This window comes from Sphaeramia orbicularis, chromosome 20, assembly GCF_902148855.1.
Source record: "Sphaeramia orbicularis chromosome 20, fSphaOr1.1, whole genome shotgun sequence".
Taxonomy (NCBI): domain Eukaryota; kingdom Metazoa; phylum Chordata; class Actinopteri; order Kurtiformes; family Apogonidae; genus Sphaeramia; species Sphaeramia orbicularis.
This window is the reverse complement of record NC_043976.1, coordinates 46,484,514-46,511,377: the sequence shown is the minus strand read 5'-3', so window position 1 is coordinate 46,511,377 and position 26,864 is coordinate 46,484,514. Positions and strand designations below refer to the sequence as shown.

General features: G+C 44.4%; 1 pseudogene; it reads right to left on the bottom strand.

The window, feature by feature from the left end:
* On the bottom strand, nt 1-26,864 carry LOC115411403 (5'-AMP-activated protein kinase subunit gamma-2-like; annotated as a pseudogene).

The window sequence follows — 26,864 nt, the reverse complement described above, 5'->3', positions numbered from 1 at the left end:
TTTTTACAGTGTAACTATAGTTTTTTTTTATTAAATTAAATGTTTTTTATAGTGTAACTACAGTGTTGTTAAATCATCCTCTGAGATAAAAAGCACAAACATCACAGATTCCTGATTGGCTCCTGCACATGTCAATCATCCACCAGCACCTCCTCCTTCAGAGTCAGTCGGCCAGTCCTGAATCAGCCTGTAGACTCCGCCCCGTCCGCTGGCTCCTCCTCCTTCACCTCCTCTGACTCGTGGCCTTGGATGGACTCGGCTCCACCCACCTCCTCTGGCACCTCCTCCTCATCTTTGAGCTCCGCCTCCTCTTTCCCAGGCTCCTCCTCCTCTTCTATGGTGACTCCTCCCTCCTCTGCGTCCCCAGGCTCCTCCTCTTCCTGTCGTCCATCTGTCTCTGTCGGTCCGTCCTCTGCGTCTCCGGTCTCCAACGCCCCCTGTTGGCAGGTGTCTGGGTCCGGGTCTGGGTCCACATCTGGACTTGGATCTGGTTCTGGTTCCGGTTCACCTGGAGTCTCTGGTTCTACTCCCTCCTTTACCTGCTCCTGCTCCACTTCCTGCTCCCGGTCCTGGTCCTGTTCCTGGTCTTGGTCTGGTTGCTGGTCCTTTTCCTCTTCTGGTCCAGGTTCAGCTTCAGTGTCTGCTTCTGGACCCTCTACCTGGTTCTGGTCCTGTAATGGGACCAGTTTCTCATCTGGTTCCTGGTCCGGTTCCTGTTCCTGAGCCGGACCAGGATCACCTTCAGGTTCTGGTTCTACTGAGTCCAAAACTGTGGGCTGAGAAGGCAGACTCTCCTTCCGACCTAGACCTGCAGAGACACAGTGGGGGTTCAGATTCAGGATCAGGTCCTGGACACGACTGAAGACCAGATCCAGTAAAACAGGATCAGGTTCTAAACCAGGGTTCTAAACTCCTGTTCTTTAGGTTCCACATTCAGTCTGATCTGATCTGCAGTGGACCCAACCAGGAAAAGAAGAACAGAAGAACCCAGAAAGAATGACAACTGCACATTTAGGTCTGTGTCTGAGAGAAAAAAACATTAAAGTATGAAAATACTTTTAGAAACTCTCCAAACAAAACAGACGTGAATAACCTGAAAAAACGGACATTTCTTCAGATAAATCAGTGTAATTTTCTCAGTCTTCTTCCTCCACTTCTCATTAGTCCATGTGCATTCTGGATCAGATCTGCAAAGACACTAAACACTGAGGAACAGGAAGAAAAGAGTTCAAACTGGACTGAATTTAATACAGACATTTCAGGTTGGACACATTTGTTCAGGTTAGTCACATTTTATTGGTACAGGAGAGTTTGGAAATGGAAAGAGTTTCACAATTTAATGTGATTTTTTTTGCACTAAAACAAACACAAACATTTGAAGTTGTTAATTCAAGATTTTTTTTTGACAATTCAAGAATTTTTTTGGCTTAATTCAAGATTTTTTTTTTTTTGCCTAATTTAAGATTTTGTTTTTTTTTCCTTAATAATTCAAGATTTTTTCTTACTTAATTCAAGATTTTTTTTTTTTTTGGCTAATTTCAATTTTTTTTTTTTTTTTTTTTTACTTATTTTAAGATTTTTTTTTTTTTGCTTAATTCAACATTTTTTCCTTAATTCAAGCTAAAAAATATATTAAATGTACTTAATTTAATTCAAGACGGTGGAATTTTTGCACTTTATAAATTCCTCCCAGGGGCCGGACTGGAACCTTTGCTGGGCTGCATTTGGCCCCTGGGACGCATGTTTCCCACCCCTGTTCTACAGTGACCAAGTAGCAGAGGACTGAACTAAATATTATCTGGGCCGGACCAATAAAATAATAACATGATGACCAGTAAATAATGACAACTACAAATTGTTTTAGTGCAAAAAACAAATTTCAATTATATCCAAACAAAAAGGATGTGAATAATCAGAAAAAAAATGGCATTTGTTAAGTACTATAAGTACAATTTTATCAATATTCTGCCTAGACTTTTCATTCATACATATGCATTACAGATCAGATCTACAAAGATACAAAACATTTAATAACAGGAAGAATATTGTTAAAATTGAACTTCACTTTCTTCAGACATTTCAGGTTGCTCATATTTGTTCAGGTTATTCACATTTTATTGTTACAGGATAGTTTGTAAATGTAAATATTTTCATAGTTTAATATTTTTTGCACTAAATCAAAGAGAAAAATTGGTGTTGTCATTATTTCTAGGTTATTATGAGATTATTTTTGAGTTTGATGGCCTAACTTGCACTTTGCAAATTCATCCTGTGGGCTGGACTGGACCCTTCGTGGGCCGGTTTTGGCCCCCGGGCCGCATGTTTGACACCTGTGATTTAGAGCGTTTCTGCCTCTACACCATGTTGGCTACGTTCTGACCAAAACAATGTAGCGTACGTGTGACGTCATCGCACATGCGCAGAATCGATAAGTAGAATGACTGATGACTAAAATGTCCTTCGGGGGTCAAATGAGTGTCCATTTGTGTCCAGAACAGTTGTCCTACAGTCACAGAAGTGTGTGTAAATAATGCTAATCCATTTGTGCACAGACTACTGATATTCTCTGACAGTAGAAGCTCTATTTTCATAAATATTGGATTTGGAATAGCACATGTATGTGAAAACTTTTGCTGGTGGACGGACGTGACATTACCCATGATGCTCTGGTCAGTCCCAGTACTTTATTAGGAATAAACTTCTAGACTTCCTATTGCTAATTGTGCTCTTCTTCATAAATGTTGCTATTGTGGATCTAAAACAATCCCAGCTGACACAAAAACACTAAATGTGTCAGTGGACGGATGTGACATGGTTGTTGTGGATCCCATCATACTGATGCTCTGCAGCCATGTCAGCGTTTACACTAATGATCCCTGTGCAAAAACTAGGAGCACTATTATTTATTGGATAGTTTAGCATCAGACTAAAGAGGAAAGAACAATCTAGAATTGTTCTTTGTGTCTAAAAATGCTTCTTATTGTAAAAGTGTTGATGTAAACAGTGCTGTGTGCCATTCTTCATGTATGTATTGGTGGAACAGAAGCAGGATGGATCAGCACCATACTCCAGATTGAACCTGTACAAATAAAACATGTGATATGGAGGAGAGAATCTGGGAAGAAAAACTGGGGAATCCAAAAGAAGAGAAGATTTGTTTTTCAGCTCAGTTCAGTTCAAATAGAACTTGTGCATTTGTGACATGAAAATATAGCATTAATTGTGCTGAAATGGTTCATTTTGGAGCTGAAAACATAGTTCATATGAGCATCAACATGTTGAACAGAACTGAAATCCTGTCCATTTGAACAACTGTCATTTACCAACACAAAGGAACTTTGGATTCACTGAGACTGATTTAATATGAACACAGACACAGAAGAGCTGTGAGCACATGTGAGCCGTTAAGCAGGCAAACGATTCCAAGGAATTGAGCTACTGGGATCCAGTTCTCAAAAGAACTGGTTCTCGATTCCCATCCCTAGTTGCAACGGTGTCAGAACAGTCGATCTGTTTGGAGAACGTATGAGGACCTAACAGAGGACTACAGTGTTTACGTACCTGCGGGGGTGAGGACCAGCGCCTGCAGGATGTCAGACAGCGACACGATGCCGATGATCCGAGCCTCCTCGTCGACCACAACCAACCTGTGAACCTGAACACCACCAGGTTATTACCGTTAAATAAAACCTGAAAACGACCAGAAAAAACTCAAACCGAACCCGCTGGATTTTTGGTCCTACCTCGGCCTTCACGATGCGGTCCACGATGGTCTCCAAGGTTTCCAGTTTGTTGCACTTCATGACTCCTTCAAAGTACTGCGACCTGTGTCTGAGCGCCTGCGTCACCGTCACGTCCAGGTTGTTGTAGGTCTTCTCTGCCGCCAGATTCTGAAACACACAGAGCGATGACACGGTCGGCCCCAGTCCGATCAAATCCGTCTGTCATTTGTTCGTTCGTTTTTCAATTTAAAACCAAAAATCAAAAACCACAAAAAACCACTCATTGTTTTGTTTTTCATTTTCAAAACCACGATGAAAAACTGATAACGCTTTGTTTTTCCATTTCCCCATTTTGTGCTCAAATGAAAAATGAAAAAAACGCATAACGACTGTTTCATCCGATTTTGCTCTTTTCAGTACAGTTCAGCTGTCTGACCTGGAAGTAGCCGTTACTAGGGAAAAAATAAACACACGGAATCCTGGCCGGACTGGAGGAATATTTTGCTGTAATTAAGCAGCTGTTTGATACGTACGGAAGCGTATTGCATTCACACAAAAAATTATCATAATAATTAATAATTAATTAAAATGAATTATTAATTTAAGAATCTGAATTAAATAATTCAGAAAAACAGAGCCGAATTTATAGTTTTTCAGAAAACAGTATCTCATTAATGTGGGAAATTCATTTGTTTATTTTTTCCCTAGTAACGAGTACTTCCGGGTCAGAAAACTGAACTATATTGAAAAGAACAAAATCGGATGAAACGGTCGTTATGCGTTTTTTTTCCATTTTTCCCATTTTTTCATTTGAGCACAAAATTGGGAAATGGAAAAAATGAACCGTTATCCATTTTTCATTGTGGTTTTGAAATGAAAAAAATAAAAAATGAGTGTTTTTTTGTGTTTTGATTTTTGGTTTTTAAATTGAAAAAACAAATGAACGAATGATACACGGATTCGATCAGTCCGAAACATCGGCGAGGACGGTGAGGACGCGGGTTTACTCACAATGACGTCAAACTTGGAGTAGATGTCCACCACTTTACCTGTGAACACACAACTGTCACCTGTCACATACCACACCCTCTGATCACATGACATCGTTTAATACATCACATTGCGGTTGCTACGGGTTACCGTTGTGGTCGACCACAGGCAGCGCAGAAACACGGCGATGAGTGAAGACGGACAGAGCCGTTATGAGGGGCGTGTCCGGGTGGATGTAGGCGATGTTCGAGTACGTTCCGACGCCCAGTTCCTCCAGAGTCTGTTTCATGAAGGCAGGCATGGGCATCTCACACACCTGAAGACAAACAGGAGGGGTCAGAGGTCACCTGGACACAAACAGGACAGGTCAAAGGTCACCTGAACATGCTCCAGGTGTTAATTACATGGCTGACGTACAAACAGCTGCAGGAACTTGAGGATCCTCTTGTGCGTCAGGATGTACAGGGCGTTGCCGCTGACCGGGTCGATAACAGGAAGACGATGGATCTTATTCTTTATCAGCGAATACACGGCGTCAATATGCTGCACACAGAGAGGTCAAAGGTCATACATCAGAGGTCAAAGGTCGTGCACCAGAGGTCAAAGGTCAGTCAACTCTGAGTACATTTCTATTGTCCATCCTTCTTTGTTCTAGATCTGCTGAACCTGAACCTGGATTCAAACATGGCCTAGATCTAACCTGTTCTAACTGCAGCCTCCCTTTCTCCTCCCCCCCCCCCCCCCCCCCCCCCCTTCCTCCTCCTCCTCCTCTCATGTTTCCTCCTGTCCTTCAGTTTATTTCTAGCTGTCATAAATTATCAAGATGTAGCTTGGTCTGGGTCTGGACTGTAGGACTAGACCTGAAACTGTGGCTTCTGGATCTGGACTGTGGGACTGGGTCTGGCCTCTGGTGTCTGGACTGTGGGAACTGGACCTGGACTATGGGACTGGACCTGGACTGTGGACCGGGTCCTGGTTGGAGCGGGTCCTACCCTGGCATCCGGTGAGATGTGGACCAGGGGTTTGAAGGTCCTCCTGCAGGTACAGCTCTGCCCACAGAACAGGGTCTGGCATTAGGTCAACTGAATCCAGACTGAACTGAACTGTGTGAATCATGTGAGTGGACGGACGGGGGCTTCACCTCTCCATGACTCGATCTTATGTGTTCCTCCAGTTCGTAGATCGGACCTGGAACAGGGACAGGGTTCAGAAGGATGATTCAGCAGTAGGGATGTAACGGTTACCGGTTAACCATAAACGGCGGTAAAATCACAGACGGTTAGTATTACCATTTAAATTCTATTCTCATGATAACTGTGTTTGATTACTGCACTTTTAGGGGAAAAAACCCTCTGTACAGATCTGCTTTATGTCAAATATTTGAGTAGAGTTTGAATTTTTTACAATTTAAATTTTCTATACCTAATATTTGAACCAGTATTCACTTTTAAAGTCTGTGAAAAGGTTCGTTAAACATCTGTGTGTTATTTATGCAATAAATTATATACATTTTTCTTTTTTTTTGTACTTTATTTTTTGTTTTTATTGTTTTTGTTTTAATATAAGGCACAAGTATATATGTTTTTCAAATTGGATTTTATATTTTTTGTGTGTTTTTTGTCCTTTTGTGTTTTTATAGTAGGTTAAAATGAAAAAATAATAGACAGATTATACAGATGAAGTTGTGCTGAAAAAACAGATCCAAACATGGGTATAGTAAACATTTGTTTATATAGTATATAAAGGCCAAATCAAAAGGACTGAAAAACAGACAAAATAGACTCAGACCACTAAGGGTTAATATTGGAATGTTTCTGACACAGAAGGGACACTGGGACTATTATTTTATTTATTTATTTATTTTTCAAAAAACAACTTGGTTAAATTACTTCAGTGTGTGTAGTAGTACTTTTTGAACATTTTGAGCATCAGTTCAACAAGAGAAAGCACTTGGAGAACGCAGACCTCCACCAAGACAGATCTGCCCCCCCCATCACCACCAAAATTTAATCCTTCTGTCCTTGTGTCAGTATCAACATTTCCTGAAAATTTCATGAAAATCCGACCATAACTTTTTGAGTTATCTTGGTAACAAACAAACAAACAAACAAACACACAAAGCATAGCGATCACAATACCTCCTGACAGAGGAAACAATACTGCGATAATAATGATAACTGTGATAATTTTGGTCACAATAACCATGATATGAAATGTTCATATGGTTCCATCCTAGCAGCAGTGACATCATCAGTCGGAGTGTGTGGTTCTTACCATGGGGGATTTGTAGTAGCGGGTCAGGATGTTGATGAAGTCGTGATGGTCAGCATCCTGAAAACACACACACACACACACACACACACACACCACACACACACACATTACCAGACCTTCAACACACCCCCACCCTGTTCTGATCATGTTCTCCTACAGAACCGTCTGAGGAGTTCCACCAGGTCCCATGTGGTCCAGAATCCTCCTGGTTCTGTCCATCTCTAGGTGTCCTTCATCTTTTCTTCGTGTCCTGTGTTGGTTCTTTCCATTCCTTCATATCTTCATTTCAGTCAGTCACATTTATTTACATCAGAACACTCGTTTATGTCATGACACTTTACATTTAGAGCTGGAATAAACCAACTGTTTCTGTGTTCCCTTCTTTTATCCATTTGTTCTTTGACTTCCTGTTTTCATTCATTCCTTTTATTTGTTTGTGTCTTTGTTTGTTACAGATGAACACCGTACTATAATAATAATAACAAATACTGCTCTTACCACAAGCTTTGCTTCTTGCTCTCTCCACAGTGTGCAGCTCTCACTCCATTTGCCACCAAAGCAAAGAACGCCTTTTTCACCTGAACAAACAACAAACAAACAAACAGACATGTTTACTCTGTTATCTGCATACATGTTTGTTTGCTTATTTGTGCTTGTTTGTTTATATGTTTGTTTATGTGTTCATCTGTTTATGCATTTGTTTATTGTTTGTTTTTTGTGTTTATTTGTTAATGTGTGTGTTTGTTTGTTAATGTGTTTATTTGTTTTTGTATTTGTTTATTTGTTAATGTGTTTGTTGTTAACACGTGTGTTTGTTTGTTAATGTGTTTGTTTGTTAACATGTGTGTTTGTTTGTTAATGTGTTTGTTTGTTAACATGTGTATTTGTTAATGTGTTTGTTAATGTGCTTGATTGTTAACGTGTGTGTTTATTTGTTAATTTGTGTATTTACTTGCTAATGTATTTGTTTGTTAGTCTGTGTTTGTTTGTTTTTGTGTTTGTTTGCTTGTGTTTGTTTGTTTTTGTTTGTTTGTGTTTGTTTGTCCATGGGACCTGTAGCGTCGTGTCGAACACCACCAGTTTGGAACTTGTCGGGATGATGTCGTAACATTTGTGACATTTCATGAATCTCATGTAGATGTCTCTCTCCGACTCCTCTGGAGCTGCCAAATAAACAAACAAACAAGTAACAAACAAATAAACATCATCATCACAGAAACAACATGTGTCTAATGTGTTTTCAGATGTTTAGTCTGATCAACAGGACCAAAAAGTCTGATTGTGAATTGTGAACATTGTGAATAACTTGAACAAACTGAAAAAATCAGTGTAATGTGAACACTATTCTGCCTCCGTTTCTCATTTCCACATGTGCAGTAGAACGTACAGATCACAGTGGATCTACAAACACACACAACATTTAATAACAGACAGAATATTGGTAAAATTGTACTGACTTCTCTTAAAACCTTTCAGGTTATTCACATTTTTTGCGAAATTACATTTTGTTTTAGTGTAATACATGAAATATTTACATTTACAAAGAGAAAAACTTGGAGTTATGAGTATTTATAGGTTATTGTGTAATATTTGACTGATTTGTGACCCATCTGAGGTTGAATTGGGCTGAATGTGGAACCTGAACTAAAAGGACTGTTAATTTCTTAGTGTAATTTTGCATTTCACAAATCATCCCCTGGACCCTTTGGAGGGCCGGATTTGGCCCCCGGGCCGCATGTTTGACACCTGTGAAGTCCATGTATACCAGGGCTGTCAAACTCATTAGTTCAGTTCCACACACAGCCTACCGGGCTTTGCAAAAGTTCTGTTACACTTGTTGAGACATTCACGAAAATGAACACAAAGATTTTTTGGTGCAATAAGATAATTTTTTATTTCCAAATAGTTCAATATATAGTGTTAATGATAATATTAATCAGAAATGTGGCCACCCTCGGCTGCAATCACAACGCTCCAGACGAGACCTGAAGGCCTGTGCACGCCTTGCGGACTAGTCCTCTTCATTCCTGCCCACACACGGTTGACGGAAGTCTAGAGCTCCTCGACACTACTGTGCCAGGACCTTGCAGGCCGTACCCTCAACGTGCGCCCCACACGCTGCAGTCGATGGGGTTGAAGGTCAGTGACTGGCGGTGGCCACATGTCCTTTCGGCCAGAAACTCAAGTTGGACCCTAACCACTCTTGCACAGCCTTGGCAGTGTGGGCTGGTGCACCATCCTGCTGGAAGACATAGTTCTTTTTTTCACCCACGGCAGGACTTTTGTGGCCAAGATGTCCCTGTAGTCGGCTGCGTTGAGCCTGTAGCCAGTCTTGAACCATTTGAAGCCACAACGCCGAGCATCATCACAGAGGCTGGGTGCTTGGTCGCAGACACGTATCGGACTGTGGAGACATCCTGGCTGAAGCTGACCACACGATCGTTCTGCTATTGATGACTGGATCGACTGTGAAGGTCTTTTCATCAGAAAAATCAGAACTCGATTGCCATGGCTCTTTAAGTCGTTAAGATGGCGACGACTACGCTCCTGGCGTTGTTCTCGCTACGGTTGGTTAGCAGAGGCCTTGGTACACACCTTAAGCTCTTGCCACCTTCCTCCTTGACAGCCCTGGACACTGTGGCCACCGAGATCTTCTTTTCTTTGCGAACTCAGTCATTTTAAGCGTCGGATTGCTTTCAAGGCCTTTCCACCACCGAACGCTTGACACTCGAGGTCTGCCTGATCGTGGTCGAGCTTTCAGGTCTGCACCATTCTTGAGCCTCTCCGCGACTGTGGACGGTCATCCGGCCAATGTTCAGCTGTTTGGCTATGTCAGACTTGTTGTTGCCAGCACGAAGGAGAGCAGATATCTCAACTCTTTTGACTTCCATCTTGATACAACTTCACCGGCGAAACAATTTGTATTAATGACACCTGCCTATAAGGTAGAACTTTCAGTTTGTTTTAATGGAATTTTTCACTCCGACATGTAAACGTCTCTGAAGATCAGGAAACCGAGTGTAACAGAACTTTTGCAAAGCCCGGTAATACACGGCTGTCACACTCCTGTTCTTTTCAGGTTCCACATTCCAGCCTGATTTGATCTGCAGTGGGCCGGACCAGTCAAATAAGAACAGAAGAACCCATGAAATAATGAAAACTCAATTTTTAGTGCAAAAAAGATAACATTAAAGGATGAAACTATTCTATCCAAAACAAAAAAGATGTGAATAACTGGAAAAAACTGAAATTTCTGAAGAAAATAAGTACAGTTTGATCAAATATTCTGCCTCATTTGATTTCTACATATGCGTTACAGATCAGATCTACCAAGACACAAAACAGGCAGAAGATTGTTAAAATTACACTGATTTTTCTTTAGACATTCCAGGTTGTTCATATTTGTTCAGGATATTGACACTTTATTGTTAAAGGCTATCAGAATTTAATGTTCTTTGCAATGAAATCAAAGACATTGCCATTATTTTTCAGCATAATGTCAATATTATTTTTCTCACATAAACCAAGAAAGAAAATTTGGAGTTATTATTTCTAGGTTATTCTGCTGTTATTTTTGAGTTTGATGCTCTTGACTGTTCATATCTTCAGAGTAATTTTTGCATTTTGCACTTTGTAAATTCATCTCGTGGGTCAGACTGGACCCTTTGGCGGGCCGGTTTTGGCCCCCGGGCCGCATGTTTGACACCTGTGCTCTACGACCTGAACTTCAATCCACATCTACTTTATCACTGTTTAAAAACATCTGAAAAGGACTGGAGTTCATGAAAAATGTAAGCGGCTGCAGATCATTTGATTTGTATTTGATGATTTGTGATGTGATTTTCATTTTTATTGTTTTTTCTTTAGTTTATTAATTCATTTATATTGTATTTTTAATTCTTCTTTCTTTTTTTCTTGTGCATTGTTCATTTCCAGTGGAGGCGTTCATAGAAATAGTCTTCTTGGGCTTCTATCCTCTCCTGCACAATGATGCTACTTGTTTGAATGGTGTTGTTGTTTTTTTGCTGTTTTGTGATGTGCAAATAATAAATAATAAATAAATGAAACTAAAACACTGTGTCTCTGCAGAGGTTCTGCCAGGTGTCTCCGCCGCCTCTGATTGGACGGTTTGGTCTTCATGCACTTCCTGAAAACCTGCCGGGTCATGGCCCGGGTCCAAACAGCTGATTCTCCCTCTCCTCTCTGAACGTTTATAATCTCTGTCTGTTGCCGCGACGACAGCCGGCGGCTCCGTCTGCCAGGTGTTGAACGCCGCAAAGCATTCTGGGAGGCGGAGGTTTGACCGACGGTGACAGCTGCAGGTTTTTCAAAATAAAAGCCTGCGTACTGACTGTGAGTGTACAGACAGATGGCGGGACTCACCGGCTTCGTCAGGATCCGTCTGCTCCGACATGTCGTCTGTGACCTCCACCTGAAAACCACAACAAACAGACATCAGTGAACATCCACCGACCGCTAAAGCCTCACAGTTAGAGCACAAAGAACCTTCAAAACTACAACAACTACAGGAAAAAGGGTTCATTATTTTCATTATTTCCTCCAAAGTCCTGTTTTTTCTCCTCAGTCACATGATGATGACGATGACGATGATGATGATGATGATGATGATGAAATCCTTTATTCATCACATCCAACCAGTGTCCACACTCCAAACCTACACTGTAAAAAAAATCTGTAATTGAACAGAATTTTCCCTGTTTCTTTTACTTATTAGATCTTAACAGTTGTTTCCTTCAAAAATTGCCCTTGGTACCGTTTTTTTAAATATCAAAAACGAGCTCCAGTCTTAAATCCACGCTGGACTCATTCCAGAGTTTACTGTCGGGTAATATTCAAGAAATGTTTAGTGAAAGAGAGGGAGGCTATGATTTACAGGGAAAATTTGATTTACAGATCCATAAAGTACGCATTAGGTTCAAAAGTTTCTGTACGACCATCTGTGGAGGAAAACTGTGTGGAGATCAAACAAACATCAAACAGAATTCAGTTTGAAAAAAGATATAAAGAATTGATTCTTGTGAGGTCCAGTATTTAATAATGACAGTGAGTTCTGTTTGTTTGTGGATGATGTTGAACTGATAAATCTGCTGGAATTATTGAAGAAAACTGTGGAACTGTTGAGTCTGTTTGTATGACTGCACTGACATGAACAGACTGGTGTGGAGAATTCAGATACTGCAGGATGGATTTGTTACAGTTCGATGCTAAAATTAGGAAAATGGTGTAGTTTGATTCTTGTATTCAGTTAGTGATAAAGGTGTCAAAGCACTGAGGGGTTGGATTACATCAGTTTCTTCTTCTTCTTCCTACTCCTTTTGCAAAGTTCAGACTTGTATGTGCTGAAGATAGATTCTGTTCATTTAAATGTTTTTTTTTTGTCTTAACTTGCTTCGTTTTGTTTTATTTTGTTTCTTTGCATGTTCAAAATAATTAATAAATACAATTAATAAAATAAATAGTTGAAACTCCTACAACAGATACACATCTACTTTTAGTCTCTTTTCTTGCTTTTTGTTCAACACATTTACAACCATCTCACAAATCATATTAGACTTTAGGGATGTAACGATTACCGGTATAAACAATAAACGGCAGTAAAATCACAGACGGTTAGTATTAGCGTTAAATTCTAATTCTCATGATAACTGTGTTTGATTACTGTACTTTTAGGGGAAATAAACCCTATGGAAAGATCTGCTTTTATGTCAAATATTTGAGTAGAGTTTTGAATTTATTACAATTTTAATTTCTGTACCTAATATTTGAACCAATAGTCACTTTTAAGTCTTTCAAAACCGTTCGTTAAGCATCTGTGTGTTATTTATGCAATAAATTATATACATTTTTCACATCAGATTTTTATATATTTTGTGTGTTTTCTGTCCTTTTATGTTTTTATAGTAGTTAAAGTGAAAAAAATAATAGACAGATGATATAGATGAAGTTTGCTGAAAAAACAGATCCAAACATGGGTATAGTAAACATTTGTTTCTATAGTATATAAAGGCCAAAATCAAAAGGACTGGAAAAACAGACAGAATAGACTCAGACCACTAAGGGTTAATATGTGAATGTTTCTGACACAGAAGGGACAGTGGGACTGTATTATATTTGTTTTTTGTAGTTTTTTCTTTTTCTTTTTTTAAAATACAACTTGTTAATTCTTTCTTCAGTGTGTGTATCAGTACTTTTGAACATTTTGAGCAAATTTCAACATACTGTGATAATAATGATAACTGTGATAATTTTGGTCACAATAACCCTGATACGACTTTTCATCTGGTTCCATCTCTATTAGACTCATGTGTTGAGAAGAACCTTTGTACAACAGACAGGGGTCACGTTAATTTGGCTTTATACATTATTTGCATTATTTTATGTTAACCACATCTTTAATTTCATAATGTGGGATTTCATAAACATTCATTTGTATGTTCATAGTAATCGGCCTTATCATTATACACATGTGGCTGCTTTTTGTAGGAGGACTCTAGTATTTACAGTTGTTTAATACGTCCAGACCCACCCCCCCACACAACAGAACATAGAAGTAAACAGTAAATTCTACGCAGTGCCTTACAGTGCAGTAGATTTCTGAACTTATACAAGATTGCCGTTGACTTTGCGATCTTCCTTTTATAGATTTAATATGTTGTTCAAATAAAAAGGTAGGTGGAGTCCACAGACTTTACCCCAAATAAAAAGTGTCCAATAAAAGCAGGTTTCACATAAATGAACTTCACACAGAAAACAAACTGAATCTGTAGATTTTACACACGAAAACCCCAACATTTAAACAAAATTTAATCTAAAAATAATATCATAATCATCTGTTTATCTGCAGCTACAAACACTGATCATCAAACATTAGCTATTAAACAATCTGTTCCATCACTTTGATGAAAAAAAAAAATCTAAATAATGTTTAACACATTAAATACAAAATTAATGAAAATAATAATAATAATAATAATATAATAATATGATCAATTACAAACTGTCTTATATTGAGGTTTATTTATTTATATGTTGTAAACTCAGATTCTACACATTTTATATCATTAGTTTTGTTGTTTTTGACATTATTTAATCTTTTTTTTTCTATATTTATGCATTTTCAGTTGTTTACGACTTCAAATAAGACAAATAAATATGACTGTTATTTTCATGATTTCATTTGTGAACGTTCATGGTGTTTTCTGTTTTCATAGTTTTATTTTAAATCTGCATTTAATCCTGGTCTAACAGAAGGTCCAGGTCTGGTTGTGGTTCTGGTCCAGCTCTGTCCTACATGTCCTAATCTGGTCCTGATTCTGGTCTAGTCCTGATCTGGTCCTGATGTCTGATCTGCTCATCCTGATCTGGTCCTGAATCGGTCCTTGTTCTAGTCCTGATAGGATCTTGATTTGGTCCTGATCTGGTCCGGGTTCTGGTCTAGTCCTGATTTGGTCCTGATTCTGGTCTAGTCCTGATCTCATCCTGGTTCTGGGTCCTGTTCTGGCCCTGATCTGGTCCTGGGTTCTGGTCCTGATCTCATCCTGGTTCTGGTCCTGGTCTCATCCTGGTCCTGGTCCTGATCTGGTCCTGGTCCTGCTCTGGTACCCGTGTCGTTGCCGGTTGATTCTAACGGCTCATTCATCATCCGGTCCCGGTGGTCTAACCTGTCCCTTCGTCCGGGTCATCCGGACCCAGATCCTGATGTGATCCGGATCGTCCGGGTCTGGGGGTCCCCGGTGGTGGATGGATGAAGCGGATGCAGATGCTAACACCTACCCCGTCCATGGACTCCCCTGTTCGGTGTGTCCGCCCCCGCTGCTGGACAACCCCGGACGGATAACCGGGACCGGTTCGCCTCCGCGGCTCCGTCCGTTTCTCTGTCCGCCCGTGACGCCCCGGGGTGCCGCTGAACTGAGGGAGGATGCCCGCTGTCCTCCGGAGGACCGGCTAACAGGCTAACCGGAAGTAGCCTTTCACAATAAGAGGCGACTGAGGATGGAGGGACGGAAGGACTGAGACAGGGTCCAGGGGGGACAGGGGGGACAGGGACTGAGACAGGGTCCAGGGGGGACAGGGGGGGACAGGGGGGACAGGGACTGAGACAGGGTCCAGGGGGGACAGGGGGACAGGGACTGAGACAGGGTCCAGGGGGACAGGGACTGAGACAGGGTCTAGGGGGGACAGGGACTGAGGCTGTGGTCCAGGGGAGACAGGGGGGACAGGGACTGAGACAGGGTCTAGGGGGACAGGGACAGGGACTGAGACTGTGGTCCAGGGGGGACAGGGACTAAGACTATGGTCCACGGAGGACGGGGGGACAGGTACTGAGACCATGTCCCACACACAGACCCGGTGTCCACAACGAGACCAGAACCAGGTAAACCCAGACCATCAAGTCTGGCAGACCAAAACCAAAACCCTGTCCACAATGAGACCATGTCCCACATATGTAGACACTGTCCTCCATCTGGACTGGGGACGGACTCATTCACAGGTTCAAGACCAGTTTGACAGAAAAACTACAGATAAAGTGAGTTTTTTGTCTGCCCCCCCCCCACCCTCTGTTTGACCTTTGACCTTCCTTCTTTTATTTTCATCAGGACAGTTGGATCTGTTCAGTGACACAGATCCATCTGTCCTTGTGTCTCTGTTCTGTGACACCATGTGGTTCTAAACATGCAGACTTGTTTTCAGAACCTGCTTTGATTCAACATCATGAATAAACTGAATTCATCAGGATACAAACTGTGTTTTAATGATTCATCATAATCTATCCAATACATTTTTATGTTTTGTTTCCGCTAAAACTTGATTATGAACTTTATTTTGTTATATTTGGGTGTTTTCACAACAGATGAGGAGTTCTGGACCAGTGGACTCAGGTGGTCCAGGTTGACTCAGGTGGTCCAGGACCGATTTTGATACGTACACGTCAGTGGATTGACTGATCTGATCTAATCTAATCTAATCTGATCTGATCTGATCTTAGTTAAAGCAGTAAATCCTAAAGGTAAAGAACAGATACTGATGGATTTCTTCAGTATTTGTTTATTCACAACACGTCACAGATGTGTGTGTTGAGGATGTCCACTAAGTGACCACTGTGGTGTGGTTTCTGACTTATGTGTGCCTCTTGAGCCCCAGCCTGCTCCTAGAAGGGCCAAGAGGGAGGATTATCAGAGTCCACAGCCCAGGTTCTCTCGTGCCCTGTTTAACCCCCGTCGTTCTTAATGAGTGGTCTGGTGGTTGATGAGTTTACCCATGCTTCTCCACACACTGCAGCTCTATCTGGACCAGGTGGTTCCCCTGAAAAACCAATGTCACATGGTCTTGTCCCTGGATAAATGAAAACATTTTAAACCTAAGGAGAACTTGTCGCAAAACTGAGCGTGCTTTGGAAATCAACCCAGTTGGAAGTACACAGGTTACACCTGAAAGATCTCATAACCCTCATTAAATAAAATGATTAAGGAGGCAAGATCCAGCTACTTCCACAAACTTATAGCCACAAACAAGAAAAACCCCAAAGTAATCTGGGACACAGTCCAGTCCAGTGTGTCCCCTGCCTGCCCCCCCCCCCCGTGCTCTGTAAAGCTGACAGCAATGACTTCCTAAACTTCTTCACAGACAAGATCAGGGATATTAAACCCCATATCCCACCACCCTCTGGCCGTCTGACCCTATCTGATCCCCTCTGCAAACCTGGTCCTCCTTCGACCCTGTGGACACTGGAGGACATCTCAGCACTTTTATCCAAAACGAAACCCTCCTCCAACTCTGCAGACCTCCTCCCCCATAAGCTCCTTGTCGGGTCTTTGACACTATTGACATGGTCACAAAGTTTTTTAACCTGTCGCTCTCAACTGGTTTGTTTCCCAGCTCCTTCAACAGGCATCATAGAACCTAAACTAAAGAAAACACACTGGACCCCACAGACTTCAAAAGCTACAGGGCCCATTTCAAAGCTCCCCCTATTGGCCAAAATCCTGAGAAGGCAGTGGTCTAAACAACTGACAGCTTTTCTCTGCAGACAACACCAGATCTATGACACTTTCAGTCTGGGTTTAGACACGCCACTCAACACAACCGCTGTGGCGGCACAGTTTTGGTTATCTCACCACAAAACCCATTTTATTGTGAAGGGTGTGTTTCCGGAAGGAGAGGCGGAGTTTTCTAATAAAAGGCCTGTGGTAGAGAGAGGAACCTTTTGTCTAACAAAATAAACTCCTCTGAGACTACACGCTGTTCGTCTTTTCCTCCACCTCCACATTGGTGACCCCGACGTTTAAACTATGTCTAGCCGAGCACCTCCTTCTACCACCGCTGCAGCCGCACCCGCTGTTTTCGCTACTACGGGAGACTACCGGACTTTTGGCAGCATGATCCGGAGCCCTGGTTTCAGCATGTGGAGGCGCAGTTTCATCTGCGTGGAATAACCCACGGACGACACAAAGTACTTTCACGTCGTCGCGGCTTTGGACCGCCACTGACGCGCAGGTTGATGTCTCTACTTCGGGACCCACCGGCAGCTGACAAGTATGGAGCGCTGAAGAAAGAGTTACTGCAACGGTAGCAAGCTCTCGGACATCGAGCGAGCTGATCGCCTGCTGTCTTTGTCGGGGTTTAGAGACGCAAACCTTCAGAACTGATGGAGAATATGCTAGCTCTACTTGGCTCGGTTGATGCTTCGTTCCTTTCACCCACCTGTTCCTGCGCCACTCGCCGCCTCCTGTGCGTACAGCCCTGCCAACTCTCCCCTATTCCGCCCTAAAGATTACAGGGGTCTGGCTGAGGAGGCAGACAGACTGCTGCTTGCATCCCGACAGTTTTCGGTGCATTCCCTGTTGCCTGGAGGTCCAGCGTTGACGAACCCTTGTGGATGTGGCTGCAAATCACCGAGCGCCAGAAAAGAGAGGGCAGTCTGTGCTTTTACCACCAGCCCGCTTCGGAGTAAAGGCTCGACGCTGTATCCACCGTGTTCCTTTCGACCGCCGGAAAACGAAAGAGCCGGAGCTCGTTAGCAGCTGCGTGCACCGGCAACAACGAGAGGCTGCTTTTCATTGAGACACGCGCTTCGGATCGACGTTTCCTCGTGGATTCGGGAGCGCAGCGGAGCATCGTTCCCCCTTCTCAGCGGACACTTTGGGACACGAGCATGGACCCTCGACTGGATGCGGCAAACCGGCACCCCCATCCGCACCTTTGGCACCAGGTTTATGACTGTGTGTTTTAATGGGCGCGAGTTTAGTTGGGAGTTTGTTGTAGCCTCAGTTTCCGTCCCTATTCTGGTGCGGATTTTTTGTGTGCTTACAGGCTGTTAGTGGATGTATCTAACAGGTGTTTGATCGATGCTCTGTCTTTTAGTTCTTACCCATGTACCCTGGGGAAGGCGGGCCCGCTTCTCGCTAACATGCTGGCAATGGGGGACATGTACCAGCGTCTCCTCTCTGAGTTTCCCGCCCTCTCTGTCCCCACGTTTTCAGCCACCGTGGCCAAGCATGGGGTGGAACATTATATTCCTACCGTAGGCCCGCCAGTTTTTGCGCGCACGTAGGTTGGATGCTGCTAAGCTAGCCATTGCAAAGGAGGAGTTTGCCAGCATGGAGCGGCTGGGCATTGTGCGCCGCTCAAACAGCCCATGGTCTTCACCCCTGCATATGGTGCCTAAGTCAGATGGAGGTTGGCGCCCTTGTGGGGATTTCCGGCGCCTCAATAATGCTACTGCTAATGACAGGTACCCGGTCCCCCACATCCAGGATTTTTCGGTCCATTTGGCAAGGGCTGTCATTTTTTCTAAAGTTGATTTGGTGAGAGGCTACCACCAGGTCCCAGTCCATCCTCAAGATGTCCCCAAAACTGCTGTCATCACTCCTTTTGGGCTGTTCGAGTTCTTGAGGATGCCGTTTGGCCTGAAGGGTGCAGCGCAGACCTTTCAGCGACTTATGGACTCTGTGTTGCGAGATATGCCCTTTCTGTTCGTGTATCTGGATGATATACTGGTGGCGAGCGCCTCTGTCGAGGAGCACATGTCTCATCTCCGCCTACTGTTTGAGCGCCTCTCTGAGCACGGACTTATTGTCAATCCTGCTAAGTGTCAGTTTGGGCTTTCGGACATTGAGTTCCTGGGCCACAGTGTGTCACGCCAGGGGGCCAAGCCACTCCCTTCCAAGGTGGATGCCATTTCTGCGTTTCCGTCCTCTCCCTCTCTGTGAAGTCCCTGCAGGAGTTTTTGGGCATGGTCAACTTTTACAACCGTTTTATCCCGCGGGCTGCCCACACAATGCACCCTCTATACAATGCTTTAAAGGGCAGAAAGGGTAACCAGGATGTAGAATGGACCCCCGAGAGGTCAAGGGCGTTTGAGAAAGCGAAGTCTGCGCTCGCCAATGCTGCTCTATTGGCCCACCCCGACCCTACAGCGCCCGTCGCCTTGACCACAGATGCGTCTGATTATGCAGTCGGGGTGGTTTGCGAGCAGTGGATGGAGGGGGCCTGGCAGCCCCTTGCCTTTTTCAGTAAGAAGTTACGTGAGTCGGAGAGAAAGTATAGTACTTTTGACAGAGAACTGTTGGCCCTTTTTCTGGCCACGCGCCATTTTCGTTTCCTCCTGGAGGGTCGAGACTTCACCGCCTTTGTTGACCACAAACCCCTTACTTTTGCTATGGCTAAGACCTCTGAACCATGGTCAGCGCGGCAGCAACGGCATCTTTCAGCCATTTCCGAGTTTTCCACGGACATTCGTCACGTTGCCGGAAAGACTAATCTTGTGGCGGACTGTCTCTCTCGGGCTCAGGTTGCCACAGTTCATTTGGGGATGGACTATGCAGAAATGGCTGCTGACCAGCTTGCGGACTCGGAGGTGCAGGCCCTGAGGATGTCCAGTTCTAGTTTACAGTTAGAGGATGTCGCATTTCAAGACTCTGGAGCGACCCTTCTATGTGACGTTTCTTTGGGCGATCCGCGGCCTTTGGTTCCTGCTATTTGGCGCCGCAGGGTTTTTGATGCTGTTCACTCCCTGTCGCACCCGGGGGTAAAGGCTTCCGTTAAGTTGGTGGGTGCCAAGTTTGTGTGGCCGGGCCTCAGGAGGGACATTAGGGCTTGGGCCTCTACATGTGTGGCGTGCCAGCGTTCAAAGGTGCAATGTCATGTGAAAGCCCCTTTACAGTTTTTTCCCATTCCTGAGAGACGTTTTGACCATGTTCATGTGGATTTGGTGGGTCCTCTTCCCCCGTCCCATGGTTTTACCCACCTCCTTACTATGGTGGACAGAACTACACGCTGGCCTGAGGCGGTTCCCCTGACGTCTACCGCTTCCTCTGAGGTGGCCCGTGCTTTTCTCTATTCATGGGTGTCCCGGTTTGGTGTTCCTTCGGACCTCACATCTGATAGGGGCCCGCAATTTACCTCTGATCTGTGGAACACGGTAGCTAAGACCTTGGGGGTTAACCTTCACCGGACCACTGCATACCACCCGCAGGCCAATGGACTCTGCAAGCGGTTTCATCATTCTATGAAAGCTGCCCTCCGTGCGTCTCTGGTGGACAGTAACTGGGTGGACAGGCTGCCATGGGTGTTGCTGGGCCTGCGCTCCGCTCCCAAAGAGGATTTGCACACTTCCTCCGCTCAGTTGGTCCTGGGTCAGACTTTGAGGGTCCCGGGGGAGTTCCTCGCCAGTGTTCCTGGTGCAGGTTCTAGTGTGGTTGGCAAGCCCGGTGTTCGGGGTGAGGCTGATATTTTCTCGCCTGTTGCTGTGCATCACTGCCTTCCTCAGTCATACGTCCCAAAGGACCTCATGACGGCCAAGTATGTTTTTATCCGTCATGACGCGCACCGCTCCCCACTTCAGGCTCCTTATGACGGCCCCTTTCGCGTGCTGGAAGTTGGGCCGAAGTTCTTTTTGGTCGAACTGGGGTCAAGCCGGGACCGGGTTTCATTGGATCGTTTGAAGCCCGCGCATGTGCTCGTGGATGAGGAGGTTCAGCTGGCTTGTCCTGCTCGCCGGGGCCGTCCACCCAACGCTCGCTGCCCACCTGACTCTACACCTGTTGTTGCACCTTTGCCTTCCCCTGCCTCACCTCCTGGGCCTGTGAAATGTAGCCGTCGGGGAAGGGCGGTTAGAATGCCTAGGAGGTATACTTAATGTTTAATGTTTTGCACTGCTGGTGTATACCTCGTTTTTGTGGGGTTCTTCCTAGTGTGCTGTTTTGTGTGTTCTGGGGGGGCCTATGTGGCGGCACAGTTTTGGTTATCTCACACACAAAACCCATTTTATTGTGAAGGGTGTGTTTCCGGAAGAGAGAGGCGGGAGTTTTCTAAAAAAGGCCTGTGGTAGAGAGAGGAACCTTTTGTCTAACAAAATAAACTCCGCTGAGACTACACGCTGTTTCGTCTTTTCCTTCCACCTCCACACCGCACTATTAAAAGTGTCTAGTGACATCCTGATGGAGGCCGACTCTGGGAAATCCACGGTCTTGGTCCTGCTAGATCTGTCCTCGGCCTTTGACACAGTGGACCATCCCATAATGACTGAGAGACTGAGGGACCTGGTAGGGATGTCAGGTCATGTGCTAGACTGGTTCTCCTCTTACCTGACCGGCAGAAGCTTCACTGTGTCAATAAACAACTTCCAATCTGACTCAGCGGATCTACTGTGTGGTGTGCCCCAAGGCTCTGTCCTGGGACCAGTCCTATTCTTACTCTATGTCCTCCCACTTGGCCACATTATCCGACAGTACAGTGATGTCTCCTATCATCTATTCACAGATGACATCCAGATGTACTGCTCCTTTAACTCCTCTGAACCACACAAACTGAGTTCCTTAATCATCTGCTTGTCAGAGCTGAAGCAGTGGCTAAATGAGAACAGCCTCCAGCTGAACTCCAGCAAACAGACCCTCATCATTGCCTGGACAGTGCAATCCCAGGGATCAAACATCACCTTGGAGACCTGAGTTCCTCGGTAAAGACCAAACTGAGGAAGCTGGGTGTCATCTTTGACCAGGACATGTCTTTAGAATTCTACTCCAAACACCTAGTGAAGAACTGTTTCTTCCAACTACGCAACATCTCCAAACTCAGATCTATGGTGTCCATAAATGAGCTCCAGATGATCGTTCACGCTTTTGTTCTTCTGGCTTAGACTACTGCAACAGCCTGTTTACATGTTTAAACAGAAGGAGCTGGCCCGTCTACAGTTTGTCCAGAACTCTGCTGCCAGGCTCCTGACCCGCACAAACAGGAGAACCCACATCACTCCCATCCTTAAATCTCTCCACTGGCTCCTGTTCTAGATCGTTTTCATTTTAAATTCTGGTGCTAACTTTCCAGGCCCTACATGTCCAGGCCCCTGCATACACTACTGCCCTGATCCAGCCCTACAGCTGGGCTCGTAGCCTGAGGTCTGCAGAACAGCACCTGCTGATGGTTCCACACACCTGTTCTAGCACACAGGCCGACAGGTCTGTTAAAGCTGTGGACCACGTCTGTGGAATGAGCTGCCTCTGCACCTACGGTCCATGGACTCTGGAGAGAGTTTGAAAAAACACCTAAAACCCTCCTGTTCAAACAGGCGTTTGAATTTCCCACCTGACCCAGGACCACCACAGACTGATGACACTTTATGTATTTATCATATTTTAACTGTTTTTAATTGTATTTTATTTGTACTGTTTATTTGTATTTCACACTGTAAAGCACTTTGTGACTGTGAAAAGTGCTCTATAAATAAAATTTAATTACTTACTTATTCATATTTTTACACATAAACACATATTCCATATTAAATAAACAGTTGAAGTACTGGGTCCTGGTCTGGACTCTAAAATAAACCTGGCAGATGACAACACTCACCAAGCTGCCGACAGGAAGTGACGGGGACACAGGAAGAGGCGGGGCCATCATCAGAGGCAGACAGGTGGAGGAGGAGCATCTCTGTCCGGTGTCTGGAGGAGACGAATAAGAGCGAAGCCTCCTGGTCTCTGGACGCCGAGGCTCCGTCAGGTAGGTCTCCAACCGGAAGGCATGAGGAGGAGCAGCAGGAGGAGCAGGAGAGGAAGGAGGAGCAGGAGGAGCAGGAGGAGACGAAATGCTGTGGGCTGAGAAGGAAGAGGAGGAGAGAGGAGGAGAGAGGAGGAGGCAGTGTTCAAATGGATGTCCCACTGTCACAGGTGGAAACACCGCCCTCTGGTGGACACCAAGGAAACAACAACACCAACAGTTCTACAGCTGTGAGTCTATAAACTGTTCATACGTCTGTGTGTGTGTCTGTGTGTGTGTGGTCTGTCTGTGTGTGTCTGTGGTCTGTGTCTGTCTGTGTGTGTGTGTGTGTGTGTGTGTGTGTCTGTCTGTGTGTGTTGTGTCTGTCTGTGTCTGTCTGTCTGTGTGTGTGTGTGTGTGTGTGTGTCTGTCTGTGTGTCTGTCTGTGTGTGTGTGTGTGTGTGTGTGTGTGTCTGTCTGTCTGTCTGTGTGTGTGTGTGTGTGTCTGTCTGTCTGTGTGTGTGTGTGTGTCTGTCTGTGTGTCTGTCTGTGTGTCTGTCTGGTGTGTGTGTGTGTGTGTGTCTGTCTGTGTGTCTGTGTGTCTGTCTGTGGCACAGGTCTTAAACATGCGTCCCGGGGGCCAAATCCGGCCCCCCAAAGGGTCCAGTCCGGCCCTTGGAATGAATTTGTGAAATGCAAAATTTACACTAAAATCTGACCAATCCTTTTAGTTCAGTTCCACATTCAGACCAGTTCAGTCTGCAGTGGGCAGGACCAGTCTAATACGAACAGAATAACAGAGAAATAATGACAACTGTAAATGTTTCTCTGTGTAAATGCAAATATTTTTATGTATTTACACTAACACAAAGTATAATTTCACAAAAAATGTGAATAACTGGAAATGTCTTAAGAGAAGTAACTGGAGTCTCCCCAGTAAATGTGGGTTCTTTGGCTCAGTACAACAGGCCAGTTATCAGAACCCTGGGTGTTCAGATGGACCCGGACTTGAACCTTCAGATTCATGTAAAGGCAGACGTGAAGTCAAGCTTTTTTCACTTAAGGCGGTTAGCCAAAGTGAAGCCAGTCATCCCACCACATGTCCACTCTGTCCACATGTCCACTCTGTCCACATGTCCACTCTGTCCACTTGTCCACTCTCTCCACTCTGTCCACATGTCCACTCTGTCCACTTGTCCACTCTGTCCACTCTGTCCACATGTCCACTTGTCCACTCTGTCCACTCTGTCCACATGTCCACTCTGTCCACTCTGTCCACTCTCTCCACTCTGTCCACATGTCCACTCTGTCCACATGTCCACTTGTCCACTCTGTCCACATGTCCACTCTGTCCACTTGTCCACTCTCTCCACTCTGTCCACATGTCCACTCTGTCCACTTGTCCACTCTGTCCACTCTGTCCACATGTCCACTCTGTCCACATGTCCACTTGTCCACTCTGTCCACATGTCCACTCTGTCCACATGTCCACTTGTCCACTCTGTCCACTCTGTCCACATGTCCACTCTGTCCACATGTCCACTCTGTCCACTCTCTCCACTCTGTCCACATGTCCACTCTGTCCACATGTCCACTTGTCCACTCTGTCCACATGTCCACTCTGTCCACTTGTCCACATGTCCACTCTGTCCACATGTCCACTCTGTCCACTCTGTCCACATGTCCACTCTGTCCACTCTGTCCACATGTCCACTTGTCCACTCTGTCCACTCTGTCCACATGTCCACTCTGTCCACATGTCCACTTGTCCACTCTGTCCACATGTCCACTCTGTCCACATGTCCACTCTGTCCACTCTGTCCACATGTCCACTCTGTCCACTCTGTCCACATGTCCACTCTGTCCACTCTGTCCACATGTCCACTTGTCCACTCTGTCCACTCTGTCCACTCTCTCCACTCTGTCCACATGTCCACTCTGTCCACATGTCCACTTGTCCACTCTGTCCACATGTCCACTCTGTCCACTTGTCCACATGTCCACTCTGTCCACTTGTCCACTCTGTCCACATGTCCACTCTGTCCACTCTTGGTTGACCTCTGGACTCAGACATGACTGTCCTCTGCAGACTGTGACTCAGACTGATTACAGGTTAGTTGTGTTGAACACCAGGTCTGCGGTGCTGAAATGACATAAACTCAGAGACAAACAAGATTAGAACAACATTAGACTCGTCTGAGAGTCTGGAGTCCAACACTGAGGAGGACCAGTGTCCATCAGAGTCCTCTGAATGTCCACCCCAGACGTCCAGAACCTCTGAGGATCTGAGCTGAACTGGACCTTCAAAAGCAGAGGTCCTAAACATTAGAAACAGATCTGATGACCGCCGGGATTTTATCTGAACTGGAATAAACAACTAGTCAGTGTCACATCAGCAGCTTTTACTGCTGAACTTCGGTCAGTTCAGTTTGTTTGTCAGTGTTAAATGTCGGCGTCGGTCTCAGCTGGTTCTAATCGGACATTTTCAGCCACTGACAATTAACTGGAGGGACCTCCGCTCTGCTCAGAGTCAACTAAAGTCGTTTGACACTAAAACTTCTCAAATCGTTGGATCGGAAAGTACTCAGTAACCATAACGTCATGAATTCCACCACTGCCTGAGGTTTGACCCGGACACACTGAACCAGGTCGACTTCAGTCCAGAAACCCAACAGGAAGTCCACCATGTTGGTTTGAGGACACAATTGCCCTGTTTCCACGATGCGGTATCGGCTCGACTCGACTCAGTCTTTTTGCGTTTCCATTACGAAAAAGGACCCGGAATCTGGTACCTGGTACTAGTTTTTCGGTCTCACCTCTGCTGAGGTTCCAGGACCAGATACTAAAGGTGACACTGTGTAAACACTGCAGACCACTGATTGGTCAGACAGTCGTCTCTGTGATTAGGTCAGTGACTTCTGCTTACAATAGCAACCAACGCCACTTTCGTAATTTAACTTTTGTTCTATCATTTACAAAGCTCAAAGTAGGACTAAATTATGACCTCCGCCAAGAGGTAGTGTGATCACTGTGCTTTGAGTGTTTGCATGTTTGTTTGTGGTTTTTTTGTTGGTGTGTTTTTTGTTTGTGTGTTTGTTGGTTGGTGTTTGTTTGTGTGTTTGTTTGTTGGTGTGTTTGTTTTGTGTGTTTGTTTGTTTGTGTGTTTGTTAGCAACATAACTCAAAAAGTTATGGATGGATTTTCATGAAGTTTTCTGGAAATGTTGATACTGATACCCAAGGAAGAAATGATAAATTTTGGTGGTTGGGGGCAGATCTGTCTTGGTGGAGGTCTGTGCTCTCTGAGTGCTTTTCTAGTTTCTTTGTGTATTTGGACCCTAATAGTTCAGACAGTTTGAATTTGAACCCTCCAGCTGCAGAACCCTCCAGTCTTTAGATTCATTTGGACAAAATCCAGTGGATTTCTACAACCTGTTTGAATTTCTTGTTAATTAGTTGTGTCTCTAACTAGTTATGACATTTGCACATATCGGTTTGGTTAATTTTTTTTTCATTATTTTGTGATTTCTGTTCAGTTTTGTTCATTTTTGTCATTATTTGCTCCATTTTTGTTCTTTTTCTTTCATACAAATTCCTTCTCAGATTTTTTCCTTTTCAGCTGTTCTTGTTAGTATTATAAATCCTCCTTTGGAGCGCTTTTTGTTAAACCCACTTTTTTTATTAAAATACTTTTGTTAAAATCTTCCTTTTTCGGAGTCGTGCTTGTGACTCCACCAGTTTTGTTTCCAGGATCTGAAACTGGAGTTGGAGCTGCTTACTCTTTCCCAGTGGTCCAGTGGGATCGGACTGTCCTCTGGTCATGTGTCCAGACCTGGTCCCGGTCTTGGTCCCGGTCTTGGTCCCATTGTCGTCGGCCTCGTCGCTG